The 11,086-nt window shown below is 38.5% G+C and overlaps 1 protein-coding gene across 9 annotated transcripts in view; it reads left to right on the top strand.

Annotated features, from left to right (window-relative positions):
- Positions 1-260: 260 nt before the first annotated feature.
- Positions 261-11,086, top strand: part of ntng1a (netrin g1a) — a 176,798-nt gene continuing 165,972 nt past the window's right edge. For 5 of the 9 annotated variants that reach the window (XM_038304287.1, XM_038304286.1, XM_038304285.1 and 2 more), the window contains exon 1: positions 262-590. The gene's annotated coding sequence lies outside the window, so the exon portion shown is untranslated. Of the gene's footprint in view, positions 591-2,628; positions 3,379-11,086 lie in introns of those variants that run through there. The other 4 variants (XM_038304283.1, XM_038304291.1, XM_038304292.1 and 1 more) reach the window with 4 other exon arrangements.

The raw sequence follows: 11,086 nt of genomic DNA, 5'->3' as shown, positions 1-11,086 counted from the left end.
TTATTTGTTGTTTTCTATCTGTTTAAAACCTCCAAAGGTATAAAAAAAAAATCCAAAATGCTTGTGAAATATAACCTTCTGTTGTCGCGCTCTAGGATCTTTACTGTGATCATAATAAAGCGATAAGTGATGAGAAACATCATCAACTCATTCATAATTAGTGTTAACTTGATGTTTGTGTGGTTGGGTTCAACTGCTGAGGACGGGCTTCCGCGAAGAATTAGACTTCAGGTGAAAGTCAATTGTCAAAGCCTTAGCGCCTCATTGTGTCTGAGAGCAGCGCGTCTGGCCGCTCGCTGCTGTGTCTGAGGCGCTTTCAAGGAAACCACCCGGACTATTTTTTATTATTTATGTTTTAGCCAGCTTCATCCTGCTAAAAAATATATTTCGTCGTAGGGTTTTCTACACCGTTGAGCCCTGACTGTGGTTACCGGGAGCTGTCCATTTTACCCCTGGAACAACGGACCCCAGCCCCCGCTGCAACGCGCCTCACCGCGCAAACATGTCCCGCTTTAAAGTGGATTTATTAGGCTGCAACCGGTCACTCCACAGGGCTGATCTGAACGGAGAGAAGCACTGAAAAAACAACGGTAAGAGGCTCAAACAATTCAACTTATTGATAGGACTATTATTTTGTAATGAATCTTGGCGCAGACGCCTGGGGCGCGTAAAGTTTTTGAAGCTCCGCTGTGACGCACGCCGGGTAGGTGGCCAAAACCTGTGCGTCGTTTGTAATGAAAAGTACGATTTAAGAGCAAGAGATATCTGTTTTCCTTTGCTCTTTATCTGCTTGTGTGGTTTAGTTTCAGGTTGCACCTTTTCAGTGCTGAGAACAAACAACCAACGTCTTGGTAAGAAATCAGATGAAATCTTGACGCTCGAGTTAGAAGACAGGCTTCAAATATTAGAATTTATATTTTAGAATGTATTTATTATTTACCCTCTATCATCTCTAGCGGTTTATTTCAAGGGCGCACGTAGGTGGAATCTGTGCGTAAAAGAATCCGTTCCCTCTCACCTTTCCTTTGTACACTTTTCGGTGTTTCTTTGATGCCTCTGATTCTAATGAGGACCTCACAGGTGAAACTTCAGCAATTTTCCTGACCTGCATTTTACAGAGACTGAGCTCCTAACGGGAGACCTCCGACACACCGAGACGTGTAGGAGGGTTGTCAAACTGTAACCCGTGCGCTAAGTGCCATGACCCAAGTCCTCTTGGCACAACCCGCCTCGCCCACTGTGATAATCAGTTAAAGTGTGAATCTGGGAAGAGCTGGAGAAGCTAGAAGAAGAGAAACAGACTCTGATTATGATGAACTCAAAAGATTAATCTGCAGGAGCGCTTTCGGAAAGATTACTTTAAAAAAAAAAATACAAGGTCCTGATCAGACCTCTACATGTGAACCATCTCATACCTAAATAACACATAGGTACTATATCAGTTGTCCTTATTATATGGGTGTTGGTATTGGTCCAATCGATCCACATTAAATTTCCCTAATGAAATCGATGGGAAAGCATGTGGCGTCCATGTGAATCCATGACTCCACATGTTGAATGTTTTTCGCCTCTGAGTGCATTTCACATAAATGTAGCAACACGTAAAACATGCAGGAAAACTTGTGAAAAAAAGTTTCCACATGCACAACAAAGATGGAAGATATTGGAAACTTTTTAGATATGTTCTGAAGATGAAACGTTCTCATCCATTAAGGAAAATATCTATTTCCTATATCTGAGGAGTTAAGTCATAGGCTCCTTTACGCATGATAACATGATGAGAAAAGGTTTAATACATGTTTGTTACAAATACCAAAATAGTATATATTTGAAAATATTTTGTTGTTGTTTATTTCTGGGCCTCTTTGTAATGTATCCACAATTTTGCAGTGCTGCTAATATCCTTATATTGGTCCTATACATTTCCTCAGTTGATATTTGAGGGCGGGGTAATGAGTGGTTGACTTATATCTGAAAACTGTTCCTATAAAGGACAGAAAAGGATAATGCATATTAATAAATAAGCATACCGGGGAAATTAACCATCCATGTCCTTCTGATCTTACATGATAAAATCAAAATTTCACTTAAGACCATGACATTTCAAAAAACCATGTGATGTCAGATGATATCAGCCCAAGTTTTCCTTCCACCCAACTTTCCATTTATTTGCTTGGATGCAGTATTTCCTTATGACATCAGTTTCCAACGCTCAGACTAAAAAAAAAAAACTGTTGGAAGTTAGCTTTGATGCACTTAATCAGTATTATTTGAACTGTTAATCACAAATTAGAGCAGAAAAGATCCAGTTGTTGGCAAATTGATTGGTACATCTCTGCCAGCCTGCTTCTTTTTCTTGTATTAAACAAATAAATCAGTTATTGCGCACTCCTACTGGAAATGCGTTTTAGATTACCATCATAGCTCAGACAAATATTTTTCAGATGTAATCCGAACTCCAAGATGTTGTAAAATTATCCAGATGTCTACTGCTACTTTTATAATTACTACTTTTGACTTTTTTCTAAACAATATAATTCCTTTGAGGCTGCTGGGGCGCGCAACGTTTGGGACACTTAACGCGTCTAGTGAAAAGAGGTTCAACTCCTCCCTTTAGAGTTTCTGCGTGGTCCCGACAGAGAATAATGGTGCTGATGCTAAATGTGAGCGGCTCGGTGGTGGCTGCAGTTTGAAGACGAGCTGGAGGAGGTGGGGATGAATACCATAAAGGTGTGTGTGCGCGTGTGTGTGAGAAACCAGAAGGAAAAAGCTGAGTGCGCTGAGCGTGAGCCCGGGAGCGCATTATCTGGGCGCTCGGTGTGCCACGGAAACGCGACCGGGAGAAGATGCGGATCTCCTCAGCAGTCGAGAATAATAAGTGGTGGGCTTCATGCACCCCCAGCTGAGAGACAGATATCTATTTGTAGGATGAAAATAGAAGGATCTTTACACCAGCGGGTCAAACTTTCCTCCTCTGTGGTAGGATTTCTTTAATTCTTTCTTCCCTGACGCGGTGATGGAGCGCCACTTGGGAGAGAGAGGATGATGGACACTTTGGCACCTGCAGCTCTCGTCCAGAAATCCCTCCGTCTCAACAACAAGGCGCGCTGCTGACCGAGCCCTCAGGACGGTGATCGCTCATTTATTTTGAAGTGGCAGGAGGGTGGAAAAAAAAAAAAAGATTGGAAGGAAAAGAGTGAGCTGGGGATGGTGCGCGCAACGATTCCTCGGAGACCTACGTGCGCACTCATCACATTCCCACCGAGGAGCGCACCTTAAAGAAAATAGCTTCGTTTCTCCTTTCACTGCTCATTCCCGCTGCTCTGAACTCGTTGAGCATTTCTAGAGAATGGACTTTAACCAAGGGACGTGAGAAATGTAAGTTCTTCCTTTGTTCGTGAAGTTTGGGTTGAATTTGAGAACAACACGGAGGTGGAGTGATGAGAAGATGATATGTTCAGGCTTTGCTGCATTCCCCCTTCCACCAATGAGTAGAATATTGAGCAGACAAATACTCGCGGAGGTGGGAATACATTTGGAAATCAGTCGTTTCTTTGGGGGCATTTTGGGATGCGCCCCCTTGTGGAAGCTCTTCCTACATCGCTATTTACGGTATTGCATTTGGATCAAGCTGTTCGGTTTATCGCTATTGCATAATTATATAAACAGACTTTGCATCAATGAAGTCAAACATTCATAGTTTCAGTTTTAACATTTGCTGATGATCCCATAAAATAAGACCTGATGCAAATGTTGACATCAGCAGAAGCTGTTAAGAAACAACAGTTTATGGCCTTTATACTAACTTTTTCAAGAGACATACCCTCTACTGTTATCATAAAAAATGATTAATTCACGTTAATTATCGATCTTTGGCTCAGGGGCTTTACATAATAAAATAATTTGGGACTGAAATTTATAGCAATTGAATTAAATCGACATTTTGAAATAATTTAAAAATCAAATTACAACATAAAAGCACTCATATGTTAAAGAAAAATTACAAATATTCAACACATTTTTTCTTTTACGAGTAAACTCATTATTTAGGTGGCATTGCCTATCAACATATTCTTATGGAAATTAGATTATATTTAGAAACTTAACGATGCGCCCCCTAGTGGAGCATTTGGCCACATCGCTATTTTCTACATCATTACTTTGAGTACTTAATGCCTTATAACAAGTGTGTCAGTTTTATAAGAACAGCTTTTCACACTAGATTTTAGCATTATCAAAAAATATACATATATATATATATATAAATATAACAGCAAAAGAAAACAAAAACCTGTTTAAACTGATGTTCAACATTTAAAAAGAATTTTGAAAGATATCAGATTTATTCCAGTAAAATAGACATTCTTGTATATATATTTAAATATATAATCTATATATATATATATATATATATATATATATATATATATATATATATATTTAAATATATAATCTATATATATATATATATATATATATATATATATATATATATATATATATATATATATATATATATATATATATATATATATATATATATAACACATTTGTTAAGACGGATTACAGTTCATGTTTGACACTTTAAAAAGGTTACTAATTATTTGCATTCCGTTCAAATTAATAGGGTTTTTAAATTATGGCCACAACAAATAGGTAATCTAAATAAATTAAAACTGATGTGTTTTGGTTGATTTCTCCACTCTAGGTGAGCTTATTATTAAACTTAGACATGGCAATAAACTGTGGATCTTTACTTCTGAACGTTTAAGGACGCGCCCCCTTTTGGAAGCTATGCAATGCATTGTTACATTTCGGCCAAACTTATTAGCTTAACTCCAACGTGTCATAAGAAAAGCCTGATATAACCTGTGTTTTGTTATAACCAATGTTTCAAGCCTCTTTTAAAATAAACCACTTCAAATATGCTCAGGTTTATTGCTTAATTCAAAGCAGATATATTAAACTCTCTTTTATTTCAGCCCTATTTTGTTTCTTTAAGAAGGGGCCTTCTACTCTCATCGAAACAATTCTTGTTTTTATGGCAGAAGGAGTCCAATATGTTAAAAAAAAAAATCCTGGCTGCTGTCCTGCAGGGTTTCCATGTTTCCCTGCTTCAGCACAGCTCAATCTGATGATTGCAGTTTTGCAAAAGTGCTGTTAATCAGCTATCCATGGAGATGAGCTATGCTGAAGCAGGGAAACCTCTAAAACCTGCAGGACAGAGGCCCTAGAGGGCCAACTTTACACTACAAGAACAGAATTGGGGTGTTTTTTATTTGAAGTAAAGCAAAATATATCAGTTTTGTAACATTGCTCCTCCAAGGATAAAGTGAAACTAATGATAAATTCATCCTCCACCAGTACGGTGATCATTTACCAGACAAATAACAATGAAGATGAAATGTTAAATAAATGTACTTAAGACATGTAAGCATGTGACTCTATGTAAAACCTCTGATCACACTGTTGCTTCCCATATCCAAAAATGCATATCTATATCTCTGCCAAGCTTTAATAGCTTGTATTTAACATTTTAAGATTGGCTTTATAAACAGTATTAAAAGTCATACTTGGCTACTTTTAATGGATGCATGGATAAAATACCAGGCATATATGGAACTGAATAGAAAGCTGTTGATAAACCCTGTAATTACTTTTACTTTATTTATTTCCTTCTATTGTTCAACTAAATCATTTGCCCGTGCTCTTAGTTGAGCCAAAAATGGACATTGCAATTGTCTAAATCATGTTTATCCCATATCATTGCAGCTGATGTGCTGCATTTAAAGCATTTTAAAGCATCACTTATGGGAGTACAAATGAAAATTAGCCATTTATGTGTAAATGTTTTAATAGCTATTGTCCCATCCTGAAAAATAAACTCAAGGGGCTAAACTTTACAGCAACATCTTGAAGGGAATCAGATATTGCTGTTCAAATCAGTGTTAGCTGATTTATATTACTGACTTTAAATCCCTGTCGCTTGACGACGCTGTCAGCAGGCTGAAGCTACCTGGCTGATCATATCCTTGAGGGCCACTGTGCGGACATTTTCAGTCTCCAGATATGTCACCGTGGTTGCAGAATAATCTGCTGGCAGCCTTTTAGGAAAAGTGTCTTTTAATAATGCATAAGATGTTCCTGTGTCGCGCAGAGAGGAATGCTTGGTGGCGAGGAGAGCCGGGGGGTGGGGGGGTTGTGGAGGGAGGGGTGGACCCTGCCTCTGCTGTCTCATTGGGTGCTGTACTGCTGTGTGTGCAGAGGTTGGAGTAACTGGGGTCCCTGGGGGTATTTTAGCTCAACTCAGGGCAGCAGAGCCGCAGTCACCCTGTCAGAAGTGCTGCCCCCGCAGACGGCGGGTGCACGCAGGGCGGTGGTGGAAGGAGCTGAGAAGAGGGAATGACAGAGGGCTGTGGCTGATGCAGCTGGTGAACGAAAGTTGAGCAGGCACGGCTTTAGCAGTCAAGGACTCGCATGCCTTCAGAGGCCATACTTGTCTGAGAGGAGGCTGATCTATGCAGACAACTCCTGGGGGTCGTAGAATATGCCTTTAAAAAAAAGGAATTTGAAAACTTAAAAAAGGGAGAAACTTGTTGAAGCTCAAATTTCGATCCTCAGATGATAAGAAAACCTCAAATGGAAGACCAGGTGATATCAGCTTGTTTTTCTCCTCAGTGGTGAACAAGCAGCATGAACAAGTATTGAAATTGATTTGAAGTATTTTTAAGCTCTGGATAAAAAAAATGAAAGAGAAAATAGATATGAGAATACAATTGTGTTGACAAACTTCATTCTTTCTCATGAATCCATCATGTGTGCAAAGTGAAAGAGATTGGAGAGCATAGGTAAGGTGGTCTGTTCATCAAGATCACTGATACTGATTTGAGACATCCTAATCAGACCGTCAAAATAAGAGTCTATAAGGTAGACGCCGCTACAAATAAGGGAACATTAATGTATTCCATCCATCCATCCATCCATCCATCCATCCATCCATCCATCCATCCATCCATCCATCCATCCATCCATCCATCCATCCACCCCTCCCACAATTTAGCAAACCTGTCACCTGATCCCAGACCTGCCAACTGAAAGCGGCATCATTTCCACAAGTGGTTCGAAAAGGAGCTAAATCAGATACAAACCCCAAAGGAAGCAATATAGAGGTCCAACACATCCCTCTGCATCGCCCACCTTTATGTTTATTCACATGAACGACTAGCAGCATCAGCACCAAGCTGTTAACAGACAAGATTAAGGATTCTGGAAAGGCAGAGAAATGTGGTGAGTAAAGGAGATCTGGCTGAGCAGCTTCTACCTTTATCAGGCTTTCATCTGTTTCTGACTGTCTGGCCTCCTGTCTCACCACCCCCCCCCCCCCCCCCCACCCCCACCCCCTGTGCTCTTGTTGCTCTTTTAGTAAGACACTGGTGGGGAATATGAAACAGGTGGACTCGGAAAAGATGAAAGTGGGAAGAGACAGTACAGAAACAAGTTCAGAGATTGCCCTTGAAACCGCATAAAAAAATGTGTGAAATAGAAAAAGAAAAGTGCAAAAATAGCCGTGATACTGGAGATAGCTGTGTAATTAATCCACCTTAGTTTGACTTAAACACGCTGCTTTTTAAAGTTGACGCTGCCAGCTTTTACAGCTCAGGGATTTATTGGGAAGTAAGGTGGCACGGAGGTCCCTCTTCCTTTTGCGGCCACCGGAGATGATCATTTCTCACTTCACTCTGGTTTATTCAGAAGGAAAATTAAAAAGATTTTATTTAGAGAAGAAAAGAAGAGCAGTCTAACAGATGATGCTGCAGAGCAAACAATGGGAGAAATAACAGTATGCAGACAGCTGTGGTTTAGAAATAAAATCAAGCAATCAATTTAGACAAAAACTAAAGGCAAAGACTGGAAAAAGTGGCCAGAACAAACACCAAACATTTTAATGTTTAAATGAAAATAGCAGAGCAAGCACAAAGTAGATAATGAAGGATGTTCTCCTCTTGTTAGTGTCTGTGGCTGTTGCTAGAAAGAGCAACTCTGCTCATGATTCGGGGAAACGCTCGGTCATGCTCGAGTGGCCTCGGGGATGAAATGAAAGGAGACGCCAGGGGTAGCTCAGCCCCGGAGGCAGGCGGAGTGGACTGATGCAGAGTCTGGCTGTTTGGGTGAACACTGACCTCACCAGCCCGACAACCCCAACCCAACTCCACCTGCGCCTCTAAAACATTCATGGGCTTAAATATAAAAAGTTGCAGGTTGCAGCACTGGCAGCCTGCTACCTCCACTCCCTAGTCGTTTCATACAGACTGATGCAAAATATATATATATGTGTATATAATTTATTTATTTTTAAATTTTTTCATTCTTTGTAGTTCTGAAAGGCCAATTAAGTGGAACTTTATTTTACATTCCCAAAGACTAATACATTTTTTTTTTTTTTATAGAATAAACTGAACTTAGCTTTTAAATCCAACATAACAGAGAGTATTGTGACCTCCTCCAAAAACAAAAGTGACTATATGGTACAACCTTCTTTTACAGTGTCTCACTCTGAAAGAAAGATAATAAAGGGGTGGAACAACACATACACAACAAATTACTGTTTAGATGAATAATGACATTTAACTGTATGTATTTTTGTGTATAATTCATCGAAAAAATAAAAAGCTGAAGCATCGCCTATCACGCTGTGCCAAAGGTGTTAGATCATAGACCAAGGTGGGAATTTCTAAAGTACGTGTTGTACGGTTTGAGCGTTTTTGGTTTCGCGCCACACATTTACAATCACGTTGTGTTAGAACACTGGAATAGATTAGATCCCATTATCTTTATACAAAAGCATAGGGATGCACGATATAATCGGCCCCCTATTGGTATCAGCCTTAAAACTGAATATCGGACATCGGCCACCCCACCGATATTTAACCCGATATTTGATCAGCTTCTGAGTTTCTAAAGTCTAAAAAAAATAAACAAATACTACTTCTCCTTCGTCCTCAAAAACTTCTTTTTTACAGACTTAAAAACTTCTAAAGACGAGGGAAAAAATCTTGATACATTAAAATATCACAATATGTTCATATGCTGATATATTGCCATTTAAAAACACCATATCAATCTCTTTTACTAATGAAATATTGCTATATGTCAACGTTATGCTACGAAATCCCCCAAAAATTCACAAAATCTCACAAGAATTTGCAAAATATCACGAGAGTTTGTAACAGAACTATGAAATTTCACGAGATTTTGAAAGTAAAATAGATCGATACCGCGTTTTTAAAAATCAATATATCGGCATATGAAAATATATTTGAGTATATTATTTTTCAAAGTGTCAGAAATGGATAACAAAACTGCTATTTTCAATGACTACTTATTTTTGTCCAGCTTTAACATCGGTATCGATATCGGTTATCGGCTACATGAGTTTTAAAATATCGGCATATCGGATATCGGCCAAAATCCCAATATCGTGCATCCCTACAAAAGCATATTAGCCACATGTGTTTCTTGCAAAATCTGTTAACAGTTGGAGTAAGTTATAGTTCTGCTCTTGGCTCAGCAGCTGTTGTACCCATTGCATGACATTATGTCTCAGAGAGGTGGAGTAGGGATCCCCTGCTGGGAAGCAGTGTGTACACTTCCAAAGTGGGCAGAGACTTGACTTAGGTGTTTTGGAGGAAAACAACATTTTTAGTTTATTCGGGCTGCATTTCCCTGTAAGTTTGACCATGTTTAGACATAAGGGAGTAGAATGGTGAGTGTCCCAAACAGGGTGTTACAGTAATTGGAGACAACTTATTTAGAGAGAACCCAGAGTACAGCAACATTATGATTAGTTTAAATCTAAAATTTGAGTCACATTATTTTTCACTTAATGGAGTGTATAACAGATCACCATATATGGTTTGGTATGCTTTAAATCAGAATCAGAATCAGACATACTTTAATAATCCCAGAGGGAAAATATGTTGATCTGAGAAATAGTTGCCTAAGCTTAGTACTGAAACTTTTTTGTACATGGGATTCCTTCTATGGCTGTTGACTGATTTAACTATGTGTTCATGACTTAAAAAATGTTTCCTCAAGATTTTTTTACTTGCAACATGAAGACATATTTACTGTATGTAAATCAAAGCTCACAATAAATGCCATTACAGGATGGTGATGATCTGAGAGGGAAACGGGATGTACTAAAATCAAGATGTTTATCTCGTTCTCATATCATAGAACGTTGTTTGTCAGTTTTACCGGTGTCACGCCTGGATGTTAACAGCCATTGCAGGTGGTCTCTTTCAGGTTTGAGGCTTTCCAGGAGACGGCACGCTGCAGCGATGTCTCCTAAGGTTCCTGCCTAAATGCTCATCTTGATTGTTGACATGACAACAAACGATGGAGCCTCCTAACTGCATGGCATCAAAAAGATGCTTTTCCTCACAATGCAAATTATTCTTCTTTCATCTTCTAGATTAAATCTGTGACTAAATGCAAACAATTATATATTTTTTATTAAGAATATATATATATATATATATATATAAAAAAACAGAACTATAAAGTTTTTTTTAAGAATATTTGTTTCAGAGACGTCTTTAGGATATTTTTTAGATTTGTAAAAAACACTATTTGCAAATAACTACTTTTTATTTATTTTCAATAATATATTATAATTATAACCTGGTGATTATGTTTCTTACAGTATCAACTCTACTCAAATAACTTATGAATATCTTTGTCTTTTCCCAGTCATTCATCCCACATAAAAAAAGAATAAACCATATTTCTACTGCAGATTCCTATTAATCATTTTAAATGTTAGTTTTTTCCCTATATTTCAAGATAAAATGTCCGAATGAACATGAATTCATGACCTGAAAAGATGATATACTATACCCTATAGGTGTAGTTATTCTCTTTAAGTGACAAGAAACATAGGTTTTTCAAGCTTTTAATGGAACATTTTCTCGCCATGCATGTTTTTTTGCTTCGAATAATTCCTGTCTTTCTCCATTTTCGCCTCCTCTGATGTCCCAGGATCTTGATCGATGGTCCGAGGAAGAGGCCCGGCATAAAATAAACC

Source organism: Cyprinodon tularosa, unplaced genomic scaffold, assembly GCF_016077235.1.
Source record: "Cyprinodon tularosa strain WSP-4 unplaced genomic scaffold, ASM1607723v1 ctg53, whole genome shotgun sequence".
NCBI lineage: Eukaryota > Metazoa > Chordata > Actinopteri > Cyprinodontiformes > Cyprinodontidae > Cyprinodon > Cyprinodon tularosa.
The sequence above is the reverse complement of the archived record's forward strand: the minus strand, read 5'-3'. Positions and strand labels throughout refer to the sequence as shown.